This window comes from Schistocerca nitens, chromosome 10 (assembly GCF_023898315.1).
Source record: "Schistocerca nitens isolate TAMUIC-IGC-003100 chromosome 10, iqSchNite1.1, whole genome shotgun sequence".
NCBI lineage: Eukaryota > Metazoa > Arthropoda > Insecta > Orthoptera > Acrididae > Schistocerca > Schistocerca nitens.
Window position 1 is genome coordinate 139,337,296 of NC_064623.1, and position 23,330 is coordinate 139,360,625.

Below are 23,330 nucleotides of genomic sequence, written 5' to 3' on the forward strand. Positions count from 1 at the left end.
TTCATTTGGCATTGTACTCCTCGATGGTGAGTGTTCATCGGAGGTGAGGGTATCATCTGGAGTGCCCCAGGGAAGTGTGGTAAGTCCGCTGTTGTTTTCTATCTACATAAATGATCTTTTGGATAGGGTGGATAGCAGTGTGCGGCTGTTTGCTGATGATGCTGTGGTGTACGAGAAGGTGTCGTCGTTGAGTGATTGTAGGAGGATAAAAGATGACTTGGACAGGATTTGTGATTGGTGCAAAGAATGGCAGCTAACGCTAAATATAGATAAATGTAATATAATGCAGATGAATAGGAAAAGAATCCCGTAATGTTTGAATACTCCATTAGTAGTGTACCGCTTGACACAGTCACGTCGATTAAATATTTGGGCGTAACATTGCAGAACGATAAGAAGTGGGACAAGCATGTAATGGCAGTTGTGGGGAAGGCGGATAGTCGTCTTCGGTTCATTGGCAGAATTTTGGGAAGATGTGGTTCATCTGTAAAGGAGACCGCTTATAAAGCACTAATACGACCTATTCTTGAGTACTGCTCGAGCGTTTGGGATCCCTATCAGGTCGGATTGAGGGAGGACATAGAAGCAATTCAGAGGCGGGCTGCTAGATTTGTTACTGGTATGTTTGATCATCACGCGAGTGTTACGGAAATGCTTCAGGAACTTGGGTGGGAGTCTCTGGAGGAAAGGAGGCGTTCTTTTCGTGAATCGCTACTGAGGAAATTCAGAGAACCAGCATTTGAGGCTGACTGCAGTACAATTTTACTGCCGCCGACTTACATTTCGCGTCCGCAGCTCGTGGTCGTACGGTAGCGTTCTCGCTTCCCGCGCCCTGGTTCCCGGGTTCGATTCCCGGTGGGGTCAGGGATTTTCTCTGCCTCGTGATGACTGGGTGTTGTGTGGTGTCCTTAGGTTAGTTAGGTTTAAGTAGTTGTAAGTTCTAGGGGACTGATGACCATAGATGTTAAGTCCCATAGTGCTCAGAGCCATATGAACCATTTTTGAACTTACATTTCGCGGAAAGATTACAAACATAAGATAAGAGAGATTAGGGCTCGTACACAGGCATATAGGCAGTCATTTTTCCCTCATTCTGTTTGGGAGTGGAACAGGGAGAGAAGATGCTAGTTGTGGTACGAGGTACCCTCCGCGACGCACCGTATGGTGGATTGCGGAGTATGTATGTAGATGTAGATGTAGATTGTTCTTGTAAAGGTAGTAGCACATCATTATTTATGGAGACCAGTGCGTACAGACGTGATTGCAAGAACTGGTACACATGCTCCTGGAATCGACGCGGTCTTCGCGCAGTCCACAGTTTGGTACGTTTAGAAAGGGGGCGAACGAAATGGCAAATCGAACAACTCGACTCTCTCAGTGACACACACACACATACACACACACACACACATACACACTCGTACGCGGAAATTTCAGCTTCACTGCAGATCTAATTCGCAGCCAAAAAGTTTTGCACATGAAATTTACAGCCGCCGCTTCAGAAACTGCTAGAACCTCTGACTTGCTCGGATCTGAAAATTACGCCCGGTAAACTTTTCATTTATTTTTTTTTCTTCTTTTCCCTGAGTGAAAAGTAGCCCTCTCGAGGTATCGGTCGCGTCAAAAGGGTGCCCTACCGCCATCTCGGCTGCCGGCTACATATCGCGACCACACAGCTGCCTGAGGAATCCCGTCAAGTGCCTCTCAGGGCACTGCCGCCAGTATAGTATGTACTGCAACACACACACACATACATATATATATTCAGAGAGAGAGGCAGGGAGAGACGTACAAAAATTAAGTCGGCCCCGGCGGCGCATTCACAAAAACAAAACCCGGCGGAGAGCGGCGAATAATGGAACGCCGCCCGGCGCGCCCGCTTTGCCCTGCTGGCAGCGTCTCGGCGTCGCCCGGCGCGGTTACACACTTTTTTTAATCCTTTCCTCTTTTTCTCCTCCTTTTTCCTGGTTTCGCGACGCGAGCTTTGGCAGTTTTGCGCGCTGGCTAATTTGGGTGCTTCAAACGCCACGGCGTCACGGGTCACCGACTCCGAGTGACACGGGGACAGGAATACAGGAATCCGTCGCCGGCCAAAGGTTACGCAGTAAAAATAAAATAAAATAAACGTAAAAGATCCGGAAGAGGACCGCCGCTGGGTAGAAACAAAACCGTAAAAGAGGCGCGCCGCCGCCGTGCTCTCGCGCAAATAACTGTCGACGCTTCTCAACTTCATTTCCTCCCCCGCCCCTCCCTCGCCCCCTCCCCCCTCCCAACTGGTCTCAACCATCTGCTTTTATCTAAAAAAAAGTAAAAAAAATTGCGCTGGTTTTTTTAATTTTTTAGTTTGCCCGCCCAGCCGCCAGCCACGCCTCTTTTAAGACACACTCGGCGCGGGTATTTCAGATAGTTTCGCCGCCGAAGAGTGAACCCGCGGTTTTGCGTCGGCTGCCACCGTGACGCGCTCTGAATCGTGATCGCTTCTCTACACACGTCTCTTATATCCGACATAACATTTTATTTATCCCGAATCTTCCCTTTTTTCCAGATGCACAGCGTGGTAGCTCTTTTTTTTTTCCACAGGGAGCCGACGTCAACCGCCGCTGGCTATGGTGAAAGGCGTTTGCCTCGCGCCGGTTTTCACAGCTCGGCGACGGGAAGTCTTTTGAGCGTCGGATAGCAGCCCCAGCTAATTAACGCGATGTGACCTCTCTGGTGCTGCCAATGGGTGTCCGCGCGCTACGCGCCGCCGCTTCCGAATCTCTGCTGCATACCTTCCCCTCCCTCCAACCTCCCCCCACCCCTCCTCTCTAGCCACTCCCCACCACAGTTCTCAGGTACCGCCACAGTCGTCGGCCACGACACGTGAGCACGAGTATTCGTCCACGAATCTTACAAGGATGGGAAGAACCGAATGAAAGAATCGCTGTCAGTTTCAGGAAAAACAATTGACTCGCTCAACTGCAGCTTTACGTTCGCTAGTCTCTCTCATTCTTTTGAGCGAAATCTGTCTATGGGAGCAACCCAATGAAAACTATAGATTCAGTCTGTTATAAAGAGGGTGACGCAAATATGTAAACACCGAAGACACAACACATTAGCACGGCTAATGCGGTGTAGCAAAACCGTTCGCATTCAAAAGAGCTTCCAGTCGTCCCGGAATGGGTAACTACAGGTTCTGTATGATTCGCTAGGAATTCTTAAACCGACCTTCCCGCAAAATGAATGTAACTCATCTTCTGGTGGAATATGGGACTACGGCTTGGAAGGTCTCCGTTGGATTCCTTTCATGTTAACTTCTTGAATCTATTGTCATTTACAGCATACATTCCACTTCTACATTTACTATCGTGTTTCTGACTCTATCTGGGAGGAGACTGAGCAGTGGAACAATGTACTTTTTCACATAATCAAGAACGATCTGTCACATTACTACACTTTAAAACACAGTTTATACAGGGTGTTTCAAAAATGACCGGTATATTTGAAACGGCAATAACAACTAAACGAGCAGCGATAGAAATACACCGTTTATTGCAATATGCTTGGGACAACAGTACATTTTCAGGCAGACAAACTTTCGAAATTACAGTACTTACAATTTTCAACAACAGATGGCACTGCGGTCTGGGAAACTCTATAGTACGATATTTTCCACATATCCACCATGCGTAGCAACAATATGGCGTAGTCTCTGAATGAAATTACCCGAAGCCTTTGACAACGTGTCTGGCGGAATGGCTTCACATGCAGATGAGATGTACTGCTTCAGCTGTTCAATTGTTTCTGGATTCTGGCGGTACACCTGGTCTTTCAAGTGTCCCCACAGAAAGAAGTCACAGGGGTTCATGTCTCGCGAATAGGGAGGCCAATCCACGCCGCCTCCTGTATGTTTCGGATAGCCCAAAGCAATCACACGATCATCGAAATATTCATTCAGGAAATTAAAGACGTCGGCCGTGCGATGTGGCCGGGCACCATCTTGCATAAACCACGAGGTGTTCGCAGTGTCGTCTAAGGCAGTTTGTACCGCCACAAATTCACGAAGAATGTCCAGATAGCGTGATGCAGTAATCGTTTCGGATCTGAAAAATGGGCCAATGATTCCTTTGGAAGAAATGGCGGCCCAGACCAGTACTTTTTGAGGATGTAGGGACGATGGGACTGCAACATGGGGCTTTTCGGTTCCCCATATGCGCCAGTTCTGTTTATTGACGAAGCCGTCCAGGTAAAAATAAGCTTCGTCAGTAAACCAAATGCTGCCCACATGCATATCGCCGTCATCAATCCTGTGCACTATATCGTTAGCGAATGTCTCTCGTGCAGCAATGGTAGCGGCGCTGAGGGGTTGCCGCGTTTGAATTTTGTATGGATAGAGGTGTAAACTCTGGCGCATGAGACGATACGTGGACGTTGGCGTCATTTGGACCGCAGCTGCAACACGGCGAACGGAAACCCGAGGCCGCTGTCGGATCACCTGCTGCACTAGCTGCGCGTTGCCCTCTGTGGTTGCCGTACGCGGTCGCCCTACCTTTCCAGCACGTTCATCCGTCACGTTCCCAGTGCGTTGAAATTTTTCAAACAGATCCTTTATTGTATCGCTTTTCGGTCCTTTGGTTACATTAAACCTCCGTTGAAAACTTCGTCTTGTTGCAACAACACTGTGTTCTAGGCGGTGGAATTCCAACACCAGAAAAATCCTTTGTTCTAAGGAATAAACCATGTTGTCTACAGCACACTTGCACGTTGTGAACAGCACACGCTTACAGCAGAAAGACGACGTACAGAATGGCGCACCCACAGACTGCGTTGTGTTCTATATCTTTCACATCACTTGCAGCGCCATCTGTTGTTGAAAATTGTAACTACTGTAATTTCGAAAGTTTGTCCGCCTGAAAATGTACTGTTGTCCCAAGCATATTGCAACAAACGGTGTATTTCTATCGCTGCTCGTTTAGTTTTTATTGCCGTTTCAAATATACCGGTCATTTTTGAAACACCCTGTATGTAATTCATGTCACATAGCCTCATACGGAACCTACATCCGTTTTCTTTTATATACGGTATATGATAAGATACTGTCATCACCCTTCCCTTCTGTGTGAAAGGATGAATGAGCAAATGTATTTCTAGTTGCACGCTCGATGGTAGCAGACATGCCGGTCTGCTAGAGAACAGTAGCACCCATGTCACAACAGGTAGCTACGCTTTCTAAAAGCAAAGAGGTTTCTATTCTTGGTATGGTCCTGTCCGTCCCTTGTCATGTTGGTAAAGGAAGCTGCCTCTCTGATCACTTCCGTTTGTATCTGTGAAGTACGCTCGGTAGCGGCCCACGCCAGTCTGTCCACGGCGAGCGTCTGAAGTGGTAAGATCTCCGGCTAAGCGCGTCTCTGCTAAGTCTGTAGGACAAAGGATTTCTTAAGTTCAGCCTAACTGAAAATTTAATCACCTTTATTTCGGGTTTAGATCTAAAATATCTTATGCTATCTTAAATTGCAACGCAGTGTAATTCGAGTGTGAACTTCAGAATATCTTCCAGTAGTTGCTTTGTCACTACTTTGTGAGTAAAGTGCAACCACGTGTTGATGATCTGTAACTCTAACTAAGATCATCAATCTTAAATGCGAATGTTTGTGAGATTATAACATCTCGTCTTGAGAATATTTTTCAATATATCAACTTTTCCTTTTGTTCAACCCACGTGGGGTGTACTTTGTGAGACCAGTATCACGTGCTTATACAATTGTTTGACCCATCAGGTTAAAAGTAAGACGATGGTAACCAATTTGAGGTTTTTCTTTTGTAAATTGCGTTTCGATGTAATTTATTTTAATTATCAAAATTACTGTGGAGTTACACTCTTTGTGTAAACCAAGTTGACCACGTGAAGCATGTGGTGTAAGCATCAAAGTAGCCCTCAGCTATTCTTTTCGGGAAGATTTCACAGAGACTTAGTATGAATTTAGTATACCAGTGTGTGGTAATTTCATGACGAACAGGATTGCGCTACGAACGTAACTTCTTTGAGTGAAAATTGAATCGGTTGGTTGTGGTTAATTCCCTTTTGCACGTGTTTCAACGTTCTTCGTGTGTTATTTTATGAATGCAGTGTTGTATCAGTCTCCCAATCCTGGCTCCATATTTGATGTGTTCCATAAGATTACAAACTCACATTTTCACAATCCTAAATAAGGCACCAGTTTAGTTATGAATTAAGTTTAATATGCTGAAATTTTAACGGAACAATGATCAATGTTAAAATAAATGTCCAAATATAAACTGATTTATTTCTTTTTATTTAAATTCTCTTGTTATATATATATATCACCGGTTGTCGTAAGATGACTATTAAAAGATTATAATTAGTATTGGTCTGGTTGGGAATTTGGTAAGCTAGACTGGATACCTGTGAAACAGTTGCTCAGTAATGCAAGGTTAACTTCCCCAGATAGCTCACATCTTTTAACCCACTTTTATTGTCTTGAATATCAGCACCACTTTCAGAACAACTTAATGCATCAATTTCACAAGCTCTTCATCGTTCAATAAAAACCATACCAATCGCCGTTATGTAGGATTATTTCTAGGCAACCAGTTTTGGCCTGAAGATAACGTAGTGTAACGTGGAATCTGGTCATCTTCGTGCCCACAAAACCAGTCCTGGACGATGCGTGGTGTGTGAACAGGGGACCTGTCATCTTCGACCACAGCATCGCCGTTCGGGAACCCACATTGCACCATGGGAGAGCTTGATCAGCCAAATTGGGCACATCATCCTTCCAGAGTATCCAAGGGTCCCATGTAATTCCACGATGTGGAGGCTCAAATCGTCACTGAACCCCTTCCACATTTCACTCTCGAGCCGTAAACTCGGTCAGATGTTGGAGACATTGCGACATGAGACTCATTCGAACAAATGACTTTCTCCCGTTGCTAAACATTTTCTGATCTGTGTTTTTGGAAATTCAGATCGCCCTGGAGTTCCCGACCTAAGCAGCCCCCTCGATGGTGACAGGATTCTAGAGCGCGGCGTTCAGTTTTGCAATGACTGTCGTAGTTGGCATTCTCTTATTTTTCGTCACAGTCGTCTTCAATGATCGTCCGTCGCGACCACTCAGCAAACACCTTCGTCTGCTTTGTTAGACAGAGGATGATGTTTCCCCGCTCTCGCTACATGCGATATAAATCTCCGATATGGCGCCTCTCGAAAAATCACTTCGGCTCCCTCGGTTACGGAAGCACTAACTATACGAGCACCAACAGCTTGGCTCACTTGGAATCCACTTAGCTCCGGCACTACGCACTCTCAACTATAACTGTTCCGACCACGATTGGCATTTACAACGTACTGACGACACTGCACAGGAGCCGTTCGTGGTCAAATACAAACTGCCGTGTCCCAATACTGCGGTGTCCCAACACTTTAGCCTAATCCCTGTAGCTTTACCTGTAGCCTAATCCCTGTAGCTTTACCTATCGGCTGAATTATTCATTCGTACTTTTGACTGAAACCAGTCTGTGGGAGGAACCGAATAAAAACTGTTCTCACTTCTGGGCGGAGACATTTCAACGTTTTGCCACCGTTAAATCACTATTGCCCGCTGCAGTCTGTTATAGCTTGTCGTCACTCTTGTCGCCGTTCCGATGTCTGCTTTGTATTGAGTGGCAATAATTAGCTTTTAATTCAGTTTTTCATCCGTGCTTATGTATGGGCTTTCCTTAATAATGTGCAAATCAGAATGTCGAAAAGCTCACTGGCGGGGGAGTGGGAGAAATGTGACAGCATAAAAAGTTATCCTCGAGGTAAATTGAGTGTGATGTACAACATATGCAAGGATGACACGTATTATATATATATATATATATATATATATATATATATATATATATATATATACAGGGTGAGTCACCTAACATTACCGCTGGATATATTTCGTAAACCACATCAAATACTGACGAATCGATTCCACAGACCGAACGTGAGGAGAGGGGCTAGTGTAATTGGTTACTAGAAACCATAAAAAATGAACGGAAGTATGTTTTTTAACACAAACCTACGTTTTTTTAAATGGAACCCCGTTAGTTTTGTTAGCACATCTGAACATATAAACAAATACGTAATCAGTGCCGTTTGTTGCATTGTAAAATGTTAATTACATCCGTAGATATTGTAACCTAAAGTTGACGCTTGAGTACCACTCCTCCGCTGTTCGATCGTGTGTATCGGAGAGCACCGAATGACGTAGGGATCCAAAGGGAACGGCGATGGACCTTAGGTACAGAAGAGACTGGAACAGCACATTACGTCCACATGCTAACACCTTTTTATTGGTCTTCTTCACTGACGCACATGTACATTACCATGAGGGGTGAGGTACACGTACACACGTGGTTTCCGTTTTCAGTTACGGAGTGGAATAGAGTGTGTCCCGACATGTCAGGCCAATAGATGTTCAATGTGATGGCCATCATTTGCTGCACACAATTGCGATCTCTGGCGTAATGAATGTCGTACACGCCGCAGTACATCTGGTGTAATGTCGCCACAGGCTGCCACAATACGCTGTTTCATATCCTCTGGGGTTGTAGGCACATCATGGTGCACATTCTCCTTTAATGTACCCCACAGAAAGAAGTCCAGATGTAAGATCAGGAGAACGGGCTGGCCAATTTATGCGTCCTCCACGTCCTATGAAACGCCCGTCGAACGTGTACCTCACCTCTCATGGTAACGTACATGTGCGTCAGTGAAAAAGACCAATAAAAAGGTGTTAGCATGTGGACGTAATGTGCTGTTCCAGTCTCTTCTGTACCAAGGTCCATCACCGTTCCCTTTGGATCCCTACGTAATTCGGTGCTCTCCGATACACACGATCGAACAGCGGAGGAGTGGTACTCAAGCGTCAACTTTAGGTTACAATATCTCCGTATGTAATTAACATTTTACAGTGGAACAAACGGCACTGATTACGTATTTGTTTATATGTTCAGATGTGCTAACAAAACTAACGGGGTTCCATTTAAAAAAACGTAGGTTTGTGTTAAAAAACATACTTCCGTGCGTTTTTTTATGGTTTGTATTAACCAATTACACTAGCTCCTCTCCTCACGTTCGGTCTGTGGAATCGATTCGTCAGTATTTGATGTGGTTTACGAAATACATCCAGCGGTAATGTTAGGTGACTCACCCTGTATATTTAAAAATTCAGAGAAAATGAGCGAATGACGATAAATATTTCTACCCAAAAAATGCTACTGGTAAGTGATAGTACATAAAAAGTAAGTGCTTCAGTCACCAGTTGTAAAAATTGTGTAGTAAATGCTTTCCGTTGATGTAACCCAGCATTTTCCGATATAGATTTATCGGTGGTGGTGCAAACAAACGGACACAGAAAGACAGAACTTAAAAATAAAAATAAAAACGTCGTTTATTTATTCCAACCCATTAAAAAATCCAACCAAACATCCATACTTAATTCCAGAAGTAGGAAAAATTCATATTTACGTAAATGGATATATCAATTTTGAAAATAATTGATTTTTAGAAATATATTTTTATTCACCTTTCATGAAAATAAGATTCCGTACTTGTCACTAAAAATGTTGGCAGTCTTAATCACGGTTCATTTATTACTGACAGGGCAGAAAAAGTATGTAAACATACTAGTCAGATCCGGAGAGTACGAGAAATGTTCACGTCGCCGACATGGCCGTAGGGACTGGTTTCATTGGGTTGTTACATTCGACTGAGAAAACCGACCGAACGAAAACACAGTCGACTGGCCAATTGGATGTTGCAACTAGTCAATTGTCCCTTCACTCGCTACAGCAGATATAAACGTCAAATGTTTTTTTTCTTATTATTACTTACTCTACTTTTCGACACAGTCACCACAATCACAATCATCTTTATGAATGACCAGCTTAGAAAGCTTCAGATGACCATATTCAGATCTAATTATACAAATTAAAAAGTTTATACAATTTAAGATTTTTTTGTGATGTAGTCTTTAGAATTTGGCTTGATGCAGCTCTCCACTCTCGTCTCTCCCGTGCAAGCCTCTTCATCTCTGCAGATTCACTGCAACTTGCATCAGTCTGAGTCTTGACGCAAAATACATCTGGCACTTATTTATTTATTCCCCAGCGTGTTTCAGCGACAAATATCGCCATCATTAGTGGGCTCTTTAAATCTTGTTTATTATACGTTACAGCATGGTTTTAAGATTGTTGTCCCTCTTGCTCCATATTTCCTGTGCATCTCTGTTACCGTTTCTCTCGGCAAACATCATATAATCTGCGATTGTGCAAGCGGCTCTTGGTAAACAAATACAAAATTGTGAACGGACCAGATGGAAGACTTCCAAGATACAATTATTGTATTGCTTACCGTATTCAACCCCTGTTCTCGCTCTACAATTTCTACCCCAACACTTTCTTCCACTAAGAAATTTGTCTTTCCTTGATGGCTCGGTATGCGCCCCACCGTGCGTTCTCTTAGGCACACTTTTGGTTTTCTCCGCAATTCCATTCAGTACCTCCTCATTAGTTACTTGATCTACCCGTCGGCTCTAAAGCATTCTCCTGCAGCGCCACATTTCAAGTGCTCTGTCCTCGTTTCACTGGTGTACAAAACTCCCCTCCAGACAAATACCTTTAGAAAAGATTTCCTAACACTTAAATTTACATTCTGTTTCACAAATTGCTCTTTTTCAGAGATGCTCTTCTTGATATTGCCAGAGTAAATCTTATATCGTCTCTGCTGCGGTCATCGTCAGATGTTTTGCTGCCCAAGAAGCTAAAGTCATCGATTGATTTTAGCATCTCATTTCCTAATCTAATTCGTTCCTCATCATCCGATTTAATTCGACTACATTCCATTACCCTTGTTTTACTTCTGTTGATATTCATCTTCTAACCTCCTGACACCTCAACAGCTCTTCCGAGCCCTTTGTCGGCTTCTACAGGACTACTATGTAACCGGCAAACCTCAAAATGTTTATTTCTGAATTTTATTTCCTTTTGCAAATTTCTCCATTCTTTCCTTTACCGATTGTTCAATGTACAGATGGAGTAACTGTTGTGTACATAGTTCCGCGTAGTCAGCGCGTACACAACTTTCCCACTAGAGCGCGCCCCGCTAAGCACAACAGCGCAGGCGCAGCGCTCATCCGTCTCCGCACTACGAGATGGCGCTGCCATAGAGACAGACCAAATTCTGCTTCCGAGTATTAATACACTCCTGGAAATTGAAATAAGAACACCGTGAATTCATTGTCCCAGGAAGGGGAAACTTTATTGACACATTCCTGGGGTCAGATACATCACATGATCACACTGACAGAACCACAGGCACATAGACACAGGCAACAGAGCATGCACAATGTCGGCACTAGTACAGTGTATATCCACCTTTCGCAGCAATGCAGGCTGCTATTCTCCCATGGAGACGACCGTAGAGATGCTGGATGTAGTCCTGTGGAACGGCTTGCCATGCCATTTCCACCTGGCGCCTCAGTTGGACTAGCGTTCGTGCTGGACGTGCAGACCGCGTGAGACGACGCTTCATCCAGTCCCAAACATGCTCAATGTGGGACAGATCCGGAGATCTTGCTGGCCAGGGTAGTTGACTTACACCTTCTAGAGCACGTTGGGTGGCACGGGATACATGCGGACGTGCATTGTCCTATTGGAACAGCAAGTTCCCTTGCCGGTATAGGAATGGTAGAACGATGGCTTCGATGACGGTTTGGATGTACCGTGCACTATTCAGTGTCCCCTCGACGATCACCAGTGGTGTACGGCCAGTGTAGGAGATCGCTCCCCACACCATGATGCCGGGTGTTGGCCCTGTGTGCCTCGGTCGTATGCAGTCCTGATTGTGGCGCTCACCTGCACGGCGCCAAACACGCATACGACCATCATTGGCACCAAGGCAGAAGCGACTCTCATCGCTGAAGACGACACGTCTCCATTCGTCCCTCCATTCACGCCTGTCGCGACACTACTGGAGGCGGGCTGCACGATGTTGGGGCGTGAGCGGAAGACGGCCTAACGGTGTGCGGGACCGTAGCCCAACTTCATGGAGACGGTTGCGAATGGTCCTCGCCGATACCCCAGGAGCAACAGTGTCCCTAATTTGCTGGGAAGTGGCGGTGCGGTCCCCTACGGCACTGCGTAGGATCCTACGGTCTTGGCGTGCATCGGTGCGTCGCTGCGGTCCGGTCCCAGGTCGACGGGCACGTGCACCTTCCGCCGACCACTGGCGACAACATCGATGTACTGTGGCGACCTCACACCCCACGTGTTGAGCGATTCGGCGGTACCTCCACCCGGCCTCCCGCATGCCCACTATACGCCCTCGCTCAAAGTCCGTCAACTGCACATACGGTTCACGTCCACGCTGTCGCGGCATGCTACCAGTGTTAAAGACTGCGATGGAGCTCCGTATGCCACGGCAAACTGGCTGACACTGACGGCGGCGGTGCACAAATGCTGCGCAGCTAGCGCCATTCGACGGCCAACACCGCGGTTCCTGGTGTGTCCGCTGTGCGTGTGATCATTGCTTGTACAGCCCTCTCGCAGTGTCCGGAGCAAGTATGGTGGGTCTGACACACCGGTGTCAATGTGTTCGTTTTTCCATTTCCAGGAGTGTATATTTGAGAATAGGATTAACGTACCGATACCAAAGGAACTTCAGAGTGTCAATTTTGGTCACCGTCAATCTGCTACTCTAAGCATGCAGGTGGCATTTCTATCGTCTGACCTAATGGCAGAAGACAAACACGCCGCGATAAGACTACAAGACATATTGCTGACACTCGCCTACTACGTTAGAGTGACAAGTCAAATAATCGGATGGTGTGTGTACTGAAGGTCTTACATTACGCACACCACAGTAACATTGGCGACAGAGGACAAATTCCTCTCATTCCCTTCCCACCCAATGCTTCTCCAAGTCCTTCGACTCTTATTTTTTTCAGTCTGCTTTCTGTACAAATTGTAAGGAACGTTGCGCTATATGTATTTTATCTCTGCTGTCTTGAGAATTTCAAAGAATGTAGTCCACTGAGCTCTACCGAAAGTTTCCTACAAATGCTGTAAACGTAAGTTTGTGTTTCTTCAACCCGTGTGCAGCTGTTCAGAAAGTAAGGTGCGATCGGTCGCGAAATGGAAACGACAATGAAAAGTCCGATGAAGTTTTGCACAGATGTGTTGGGCAGTGTCTCTACCTGTAGTATGCCTATCGACTGCGTCACATCGCTCTTTTCAGTTATGACTACACAGTGAGCACGTGAAGGTGCCTTGAACAGTAGTGTTTACCGCGAAGTACGACTTGACTGCTGCGAGGTTTAGCCTCATTTTATGTAACTCCACATAACGCACCTGTCATGCATTTCCTTCTTCATCACAATTCTCCGCCGAACGCTGCAGCGTTTTCAGTGGGAAGAGTTTGATCATCCACCATAAAGCCCGGACTTGATTCCCTCTGATGTTCATCTCTGCTGGCTACGAAGACAACATTTTGGCACAGACAATGCTACGACAAATGTCTCAGTCGGAGCAGCGACTACGCATACAAGTAGCTGTAAGGTGTAGCAAACTGTTGCAAATAAAACATTTTTGATTTTCACTGTGGTTCCCATTTCGCGACTGATGAGACCTTACTTTCTGAATAGTTCTCGTAAAACAAGAGTGTGGTCAGTATTTCATAAAACACTGTTACTGTAAGATGGCAAGAACTATGCCCCTTACATGAAGTCATTAAAGATCATCTAACTCACATTGAGTGAACAGTAGGGCTGAACAAAAATGACTGACAACGCACAATGCATCTTGTAGAGGATATACAGGGTGATCCAAAAAGAATACCATAACTTTAGGAATTTAAAACTCTGCAACGACAAAAGGCAGAGCTAAGCACTATCTGTCGGCGAATTAAGGGAGCTATAAAGTTTCATTTAGTTGTACATTTGTTCGCTTGAGGCGCTGTTGACTAGGCGTCAGCGTCAGTTGATGCTAAGATGGCGACCGCTCAACAGAAAGCTTTTTGTGTTATTGAGTACGGCAGAAGTGAATTGACGACAATTGTTCAGCGTGCATTTCGAACGAAGTATGGAGTTAAAGCTCCTGATAGGTGGTGTATTAAACGTTGAAATAAACTGTTTACAGAGAATGGGTGTTTGCGCAAAGGGAAAAGTTCTGGACGGCCGAGAACGAGTGATGAAAATGTAGCACGCATCTAGCAAGCATTTGTTCGCAGCCCAGGAAAATCGACTCGCAGAGCTAGCAGAGAGCTGCAAACTCCACAATCAACTGTATGGAGAGTCCTACGAAAAAGGTTAGTTATGAAACCTGAACGTCAACTACCTGAGGCGATGGATCGGCCACCAGGCAGCCCGTGACAGAGAACTTCATCACTGGCCTCCAAGAAGCCCTGATCTTACCCCCTGCGATTTTTTCTTATGGGGGTATGTTAAGGATATGGTGTTTCGGCCACCTCTCCCAGCCACCATTGATGATTTGAAACGAGAAATAACAGCAGCTATCCAAACTGTTACGCCTGATATGCTACAGAGAGTGTGGAACGAGTTGGAGTATCGGATTGATATTGCTCGTGTGTCTCTAGGGGGCCATATTGAACATCTCTGAACTTGTTCTTGAGTGAAAAAAAACCTTTTTAAATACTCTTTGTAATGATGTATAACAGAAGGTTATATTATGTTTCTTTCATTAAATACACATTTTTAAAGTTGTGGTATTCTTTTTGAATCACCCTGTATTATGGACGTATTGGAATAATTAATGTCGGTTTTAAAGTAATTCACATGACATGAAAACTTTGTGGAAACGCATCGATTTACTGGAGGCTAGTTTATCCCAGGGAAGTATTCAGAACTGACCGTGGCCTGCGGAGGAGTGGCGAAGGGAAGCGACAATAGGCAGCTTAGGATGGCTCAAGCTCTGAGAAAGCGGTAACGGGGCGCGGCCTCCAGCTGCCTTAAGATGAGTGACTGAGTGGGTGGTTGACCACATGCTGGTGTACCAGGAAGCAGACGGAGAACTTGTACGCCTGTTGATAAATGACCGTCGTCCTGTTTTCAGTGAAACATGCGAGAAAGCCGCTCAAAGCTACGGTGGAGCGGTCAACAGAGGTCAAAATATGCGTGTTTGTGACTATAGCAACTTTACGCTGAATTCACAGTCCGCAGAGTCTGAAGTAAATCAGGTGAAGAGCGACAGAATGAAATACGCCGGCCTCCGATGGGAACGTACGACCGAGGAATCTGAAGTACTCTCCTGGGAGAATTCCGGAAAAATTGGTGTTTGTGCAGACGCTAACCTTGATGGGTGGCCTGCGAGGAGCTAAATAAAAGAAGTTGAGAGGAAGGGAAAATTTGTGGGAATTTGTCCACTTCCCAGAGCAGGCATTGGTCAGCGTTGGGAAGCAATATATAATTAACGCGACTTGCGCTGCAATTGGCGTAAGTGATTTTGCTGGAGGGGAAACTGAGGCGAAGAGCGGACTGTGAGAAGTCTCCGTAGAAGTCTTCCGTTCCGAGCTTGCCTGGAGTGCGGACGTGGCGTTCTTTACTCAGCTTGCCTGAGAAAGAGTGAGCATCTCTGCAGTTTAGGACTTAGCAAATGAAACGATTGAGCTTGAAGATAGGAAGTTTTGGTTCAGCTATGTACCGAGCAAGATTGCTAGGAGTGAATAGACGAGCGCAGCCTTGCAGCACCACGAGGTCGGCCGACGTCCTCACAACGATGAAGCTCCACCACGATGTATTCGGTGAGATTGCGCCCGCTCTGGCCACTGATTAATTTGTTGGATCACGTCGGCAAGGTTTCCTCGAGGGTTTCATGGGCCGTGTATTGTAGAATTCTTCTCGCACTTCGCATTACGCCTGGGTCAGTCGATAGGAATTACTTTTGAGTTATCGCGCTTTACTCCACGCAAACGCAATTTATTACCACTGCCTGACAGGAGAGTCTTGTAATGTGATGATTGAAGGTCGGGAGTTAAAATAAATTTCTGCTGCATCTGTTTTCAATAAAGTAGTTGAAATCCCAAGTCACTTTCTTAATTAATTTAATGTTCAAAATTTGCATCTGGTGTTCAATAGCGGAATATAACATCAATGTGCACCCCCTTTTAAATAAAAGTGATCAATTGTGAATCAATTAATGTCAACACTGCCACCGCCGTTCAATCAGGAGTCACAGGGCCTTATTACTTTTTTTTTGCGTTATCCGATATTGCGGCAGTTTTGCACTCTCTGTTGATCTGTTAGTCAATTAGCTGGGGCGAACACACGCCAAAACCAGATAAATGACGGGTGGTGTGTTACATTACAATCATTTGTACGGCGTATATTACTCTGTGACGAAATATGGACTTTGCATTGCAAATTGTTTTTCGTCCAAAATAACACGTTAGCCATCAACTCGTTTTGGCGTGGGCGTTAATGTAATGCCACTTCCACGGACGAGAAATAAAAATCAAAAATTAGCTCCCAGTACCCCAAAGATTTCCCCCCAAGTCCCAAATTCCCAGAAGAGTGAATAAGCGAACTAAGTTCCATTTATCACTATTATCAGGACAGTAACAAGTAATTAAATCAGGAATCGAAGACTTGACAATTTAGCAATCTACGAAAGAAAGACTAAATTTCAGTAAAATTAAAATCACAATCATAATAAATCGCAAAATTTGCATGAATTAACATTCGCAAACTAGAACCAACGATCCCAAAGAATACTCCGTGTGAGTACTCTTTGGGCATCCTGAGTAATGACTAAGTATAATTCAATGCATTGTCACTACGTTACGAGAGTTAGCCGAAGCAGGTCATACATCTGAATGCTCGTACATGTAGGCGCGCTTGGATGGTTTTTGAGATTGAATAATTGCGATCTATTATGACGCAGTAATACGATCTTCTGACTTCAAATATCACGGCCTTAGAATTCGAACGGAGGACTTTTACCTACTACAAAAAGTGAACTTTTAACTAGATAATTGTACTAAACATTACTTAGACAGTGATTTAGGCAACGAACACTGATAGACAATTTTCATTCATAATAGCCAGTGGTTTATGGAACTTCAGTGATAGGTCCGAAGCATATAATTTAAATCCCCCAAGCACCTGGGAAAGTTTTCTTCTCAAGGCTCGGTTAGGAAGTGACTGATATTGTGCAACAAAACACCGTCTCGTGCCAAGTCGTGCATTTGTGATTTAAAATTCTATCAAATTATTGACATTTATCTGTCGAGTAATAATTACGCGCAGCGATAATATTTGACTGTAGCGCTCGGCGCTTGTGTAGAACCTTTGACTCAAATAACAAGTCCACTGTTACGATTTCTTAGGTACTTGAAATTACGACCAGCTTGTAGGGAATTTGTTGTGGATGTGACTGTATTGGTTTTATCATTAATATTTTATCATTAATCAGTTAAACATCGATTACGAACGATTAATTACGATTCTTGGTGAAGTAAATATCTCACGCACGTCGACATTTCGGTTCAGCACTGTTATTTTGTGTAACGTCGTCTTCGTAACTTGATAAGGATCTCAACACTCTACCGACTGTGGCCGAGTTTTAGCCGAGGCCAAGTACAAATCAAACCAAATCATCAAGAAGAAGAGGCGTTATAACTACTGAAAGGATACAGTACTGCCCGACATTGAAAATAGGTACAACATTCTTCGTTATTCTTGTCAGAACAACATTTTTTTTAATAATAACTAAATTTCATTTAATACACCGATGTCGCATACCAGTGTAGGAAATAATGGCAATTTATTTCTTTAATTGATCACATGTGCACTCCCACAAAATAAATCCCTATATCCAATTTGGTGAGATCTGTGAAATGAATGAATGTATGGTCGTCTGCTAACTGCAGATAGTGAATGTGAATATATGATCATCTTTGAGATGGTCCTTTGGTCACCTTTGGTGGAACCAAAGAGATGAAATTTACCAGAGCTTTGAGCGCCTGAAATGTGGCTGACCAATACGATAGCAAGGTGCTCCCCCACTTCGGCAGAGATGTGAGATGACCTGAAGAACGGCCATGTTTCAGCACTCTGGCGCTGGATCTTGTGTTGGTAAGACCTGTCTTAGGTGTGCTCCGTAAAGACAAAAGAGTGGAGAGAATGGTATGCATGTGGAATACTTAAGAGTAGTTAGGAATAATAATTTCTCTATTTCAGGATCTTTTGTGGGGAGAATTAAATGTCAGGCAGGTAAAATTAAGGGGATCGTAGTAATCTTCGGAAGTGACCAACGGTCACAATGAAACCACGTGTAGCAATAAGTTGAAATACTTCCGAGTGCTTAAGTTAAGCTGAATTACTGGCCTGTGTACTATAAGTTGCAAATATTTAAGAAGTGGCGTGTGCATGACTTAAAATTAGAGACGAGTACTTCCACGTGGTGAGTACTGTGTGAGTCTCAATCTGTGTATGAGACAAACGATAAAGAGAAGTACTCGTCCATGGTATCAGTTGAGGACTCGCGTGTGTGATGAATATGTTCTTAATATTACTTTGCGTGTTATGTTTCCGTGTGACGCTTGATTCAAACTATACTACTCTGAGAGTGAAGCAAGGTGAGTCAGCCGTCTATCCAGCAACGCCTCTTGGCTTGCATTGCACAGGAAGACGTGCATATATCCTCCAGAGTTCGTAGTAGGAAAGAAAAGTTACGAAGTGGGGCAGTGTCGTGTGAAACTGGGATGAATACTAATTGAAGTGGGAAAGCTGAAAGTGTTGTGAATATAACGTTGTGACTATTCCTTGTGTTGAATTCCATGTTGCCAGTGTGGTGTATTTCATGTAATTTAAGTATGTGTGGTTTGCATGGGAGAGTAGCAAGATAGGTTCAGAGGCAGTGGGTTATGCATGTTCCTTTTTGTACCACTCGGTCTGGAGGAAATTTTCGTGATGATGGGTGTGCGAGTCGAAGTGTGAGATATAGCAAAAGATCCACCATCCTATCCAGAAAGTGCACTGTAGTGTTAGATAATTACGAGACCATAAGATAGAGAATCACCAATGTAAAGTCATGCCCACTGGGCGGAGTTTCTCATGTGTAATTGTTGTAGAAAATGTAATGGTGTGTTTAGGTTATAGAATTTATCGGAATAAAAAAGATAGTGAAAAGAAAAAGATTGGTGGACTTTTCCTTCGAATAGTATGTTGTCATGATACCCAGAATTTATAATGTGTGCGCCATTCATATTCAGTGCGACGTCCACGTGTTGATCAAAGCCGTTGGGTAAGAAAGAAAATGCGGTGTTGCCAGTGCGTAGTGAACAGTCAGAGTTGTGTAAATTACTAATAGTCAGATGTGCGTTATCCGTTTCCGTTGCCTTTATATTCAAAAAGGAGAACAATTTGTAACTTAATTGTGAGTACTAGAGCTCATGTTACTTGATAAATAAGAATGAATCCACTCGCTTGGCAGACCACTCATCTTGCAGGCCTGACTGCTTGATGCCACAGTATGAGCAAGGCATGTGGGTGCCTCTCACTACCAACCGATATATGGAGACCTGGAGTTATGGTATCCGGAATGTTGACCTCAAAAACAGCCGAAACATCGTGAACTTTTTTTGTCTGTGTCTAAACTTCGTCGCTACCACAATTTACGGGAGGTCTCCGTGATTGAGCAGTAAGGAGCAAAACGGAATGGAATACAGCCAAGGCCTGCTATCCACACAAATTAACTGCCCTGGCCGTTTACTGCACGCGCGGGGCTGGAATTGTCAGAGCGAGCGGCCGCCCCCCTGTATCGCAGAACGCGCGCGTGTGTCCCGGTGCGTGTGTGCGTGTGTGTGCGTGATATATGCGAGGCCGCAGCCCACACCGCACCCCACCAGAGGCCCAGTCCGCCCGAGTAATGGCCCTGCGGGGAGCGGCCAGTTTTTGGAGTGCCTGGAACTTTGGCTGGAGTCCAGGCGCGCGCGCACAAACAAAGCCGCCCCTCTGGGGGTGGCGCCTAGCCGGAGGCGGGCGCGAAGGCAGGGCGGCCAATAAATAAATTTGGCCGGCCTAGCCGCCCCCACCTCGCACCAGAACAGGGCCGCCATAACTCCGGGCTGAGTTGTGTGCCGCCGCTGCTGCTGGTCGTGGTCTTGTGGTCGTGGAGGTCTGGTCGCCAGAGACTGTGCCAGCCAGAAAACAGCTGCTCCCGCAAAACGCCTCGTCGCCCAACCTCCGAACAAATACTTGTTCCTCCTGTTTTCTCCAACAAGGTATTTCAGCAGCAGCTGGGTACGGGGGACCCTTATTCACTATGTCGCTAGATTGATTTGTTTATCGATGTTGTTATTTTATCTGACGTTTTTTTAAGAATTTCACGCAATCTACTGCACACCAGGTGATTCAAAAGGTTTCGCAAAAATTGAACGACCTAATGGGGGAGCCAAATATCGCAACCGGACGTGCATTGAATGGCGACGGGTGGCCTCTTCAGATGAATCACGTTTTATGCTGCGTCGATCAGATGGCCGCTGGCGTGTACGGTGTGAAACGTCTGAAAGCAAAGGGCGGCAGCGTTATGGTCCGGGAATATTTTCGTTGCTTTGTTTATGAATCAAGGCAGCACATAAAGGAATCAGGACGGTTTCGGCACATCAAGGGCCCCAGTATCACTATTCTTTTCCATAATAAATTCGTTAGAAGTACGAAGGCTTCTTATTTTGTCTAGGTTTGCTATACTTGTTTCGCTGTCATTCTTATTCGCGAGGAACTGTGCACGATTCTCTCCGTCTTCATACTCCGCGTCATTAACCAGCAAAAAAGAAAATGTGTTCGTTAGATCACTCAGGTAAACTACTAACCCATAGGAAAATTTCAGTGCGTGAAAAAGACATAAGGCCTAGTATTAGATTGGTGGATACGTTCCTAGCGCTTTTGTTTTACATGTTCAAAAAATGGTTCAAATGGCTCTGGGCACTATGGGACTTAACTTCTGAGGTCATCAGTCCCCTAGAACTTAGAACTAGTTAAACCTAACTAACCTAAGAACATCACACACGTCCATGTCCGAGGCAGGATTCGAACCTGCGACCGTTGCGGTCGCGTGCTTCCAGACTGTAGCGCCTAGAACCGCTCGGCCACTCCGGCCGGCTTTTACATGTTGGTATTCCGGTTGCTATGGATTTATTTATCGATGTTCATTTTTTATTTGTAGTTTACTTATTTCTATCAGTACCTAAATATCGTCATTTTTTTCGTTTGGAAGTAGTGGACGGAGCTGTGGACGCTAGAAAGTGGAGTGTCCAGTGGAGAAATCAATTTTTCCGATATATTCCTCAGTCTGCGTTCAGCAGAGCGGTGACTGCTGCAGAGGCAGCCAGAAACATTTACGTCGTGTATGAGGATAATGCCACTGGACAGAGCATGGCAGGAAAATGGTTTTCTCGTTTTAACAAGGATCGATTTGGCGTTAATGACTCTCTACGTCGCCGCGCGGGATTAGCCGAGCGATCTGGCGCGCTGCAGTCATGGACTGTGCGGCTGGTCCCGGCGGAGGTTCGAGTCCTCCCTCGGGCATGGGTGTGTGTGTTTGTCCTTAGGATAGTTTAAATTAAGTAGTGTGTAAGCTTAGGGACTGATGACCTTAGCAATTAAGTCCCATAGGATTTAACACACATTTGAACCTTTTTTTTTTTTTTTTTTTTTACATTTGTTGTCAGCAACCGAGACCTCTTGCAGGCGCAGTCCAAGAATAACGACAAGGAAGATTGCGTGAAGTTTCGCTACTCGACGATAACGCCCGCCCACATTCTGCTAGACTGACAAAAGCACTATACTGTGGTTGGCCTGGGAAATCATTTCGCACCCACCTTATTCACCAGATTTGCACCCTCAGTTTTTCACCTTTTCCCCCTGTATCTTACAACGTTTAAGGAACTTCCTTTCCGGATGAAAAGCCGGCAGCTGTGACCGAGCGGTTCTAGGCGCGTCAGTTCGGAACCCCGCTGCTGCTGCGGTCGCAGGTTCGAATCCTGCCTCGGGCATGGATGTGTGTGATGTTCTTAGGTTAGTTAGGTTTAAGTAGTTCTAAGTCTAGTGGAGTGATGACCTCAGATGTTAAGTCCCACAGTGCTTGGAGCCATTTTGAACAGGATTAAACGCTCTCCGAACACGGTTTGGTGAGTCCTTTGACACAAAATTACGTGATTTCTGTAGCCGCGGAATCGTGAGGTTGTCCCAGCGGTTGCAGACTGTTGTAAATATTCAAGGAGAATATATTAATGAAGACTTAAGTCTCTGTTCTGTGTAGCGCTTATTAAACTTGTGGAAAAACGCTACGAACTTATGCACCAACCCAATAAAACAAAGCACCGGACGGAGAGAAGCGCGGACAGGCTCACGACCCGACGTGTGTGTCCCCTTCTGGGATGGGAGACTCCTGCGCCCGTCGATGGGGGACTCCTGCGCCCGTGCGCAAATCAGTGGTGTGCGTGACTTCGCACCGCTGCGTGTGCCTTCTCATCTCTTCGCGTAAAGGTCGCATACACTTACAAGGGAACCTCCCCATCGCACCCCCCTCAGATTTAGTTATAAGTTGGCACAGTGGTTAGGCCTTGAAAAACTGAACAAAGATCAATTGAGAAAACAGGAAGAAGTTGTGTGGAACTGTGGAAAAATAAGCAAAATATACAAACTGGGTAGTTCATGGGAAGATAGGCGACATCAAGGACTCTAGGAACACTAGAGCGCCGTGGTCTCGTGGTAGCGTGAGCAGCTGCAGAACGACAAGTCCTTGGTTCAAATCCTCCATCGAGTGAAAAGTTTAATTCTTTTATTTTCAGTTTATGTGACAAACTATTGTGTTTTCATCACTTTTTTGGGAGTGATTATCACATCCACAAGGAAACCTAAATCGGGCAAGGTAGAAGAATCTTTTTACCCATTCGCCAAGTGTACAAGTTAGGTGGGTCGACAACATATTTCTGTCATGTGACGCACATGCCGTTACCAGTGTCGTATAGAATATATCAGATGTGTTTTCCTGTGGAGGAATCGGTTGACCTATGACCTTGCGATCAAATGTTTTCGGTTCCCATTGGAGAGGCACGTCCTTTCGTCTACTAATCGCACGGTTTTGCGATGCGGTCGCAAAACACAGACACTAAACTTATTACAGTGAACAGAGACGTCAATGAACGAACGGACAGACAATAACGATGCAAAAATAAAGTAAAATTTTCACTGGAGGGAAGACTTGAACCAAGGATCTTTCGTTCTGCAGCTGCTCACACTACCACGAGACCACGGCGCTCCTGAGCTCACATTGTCCAT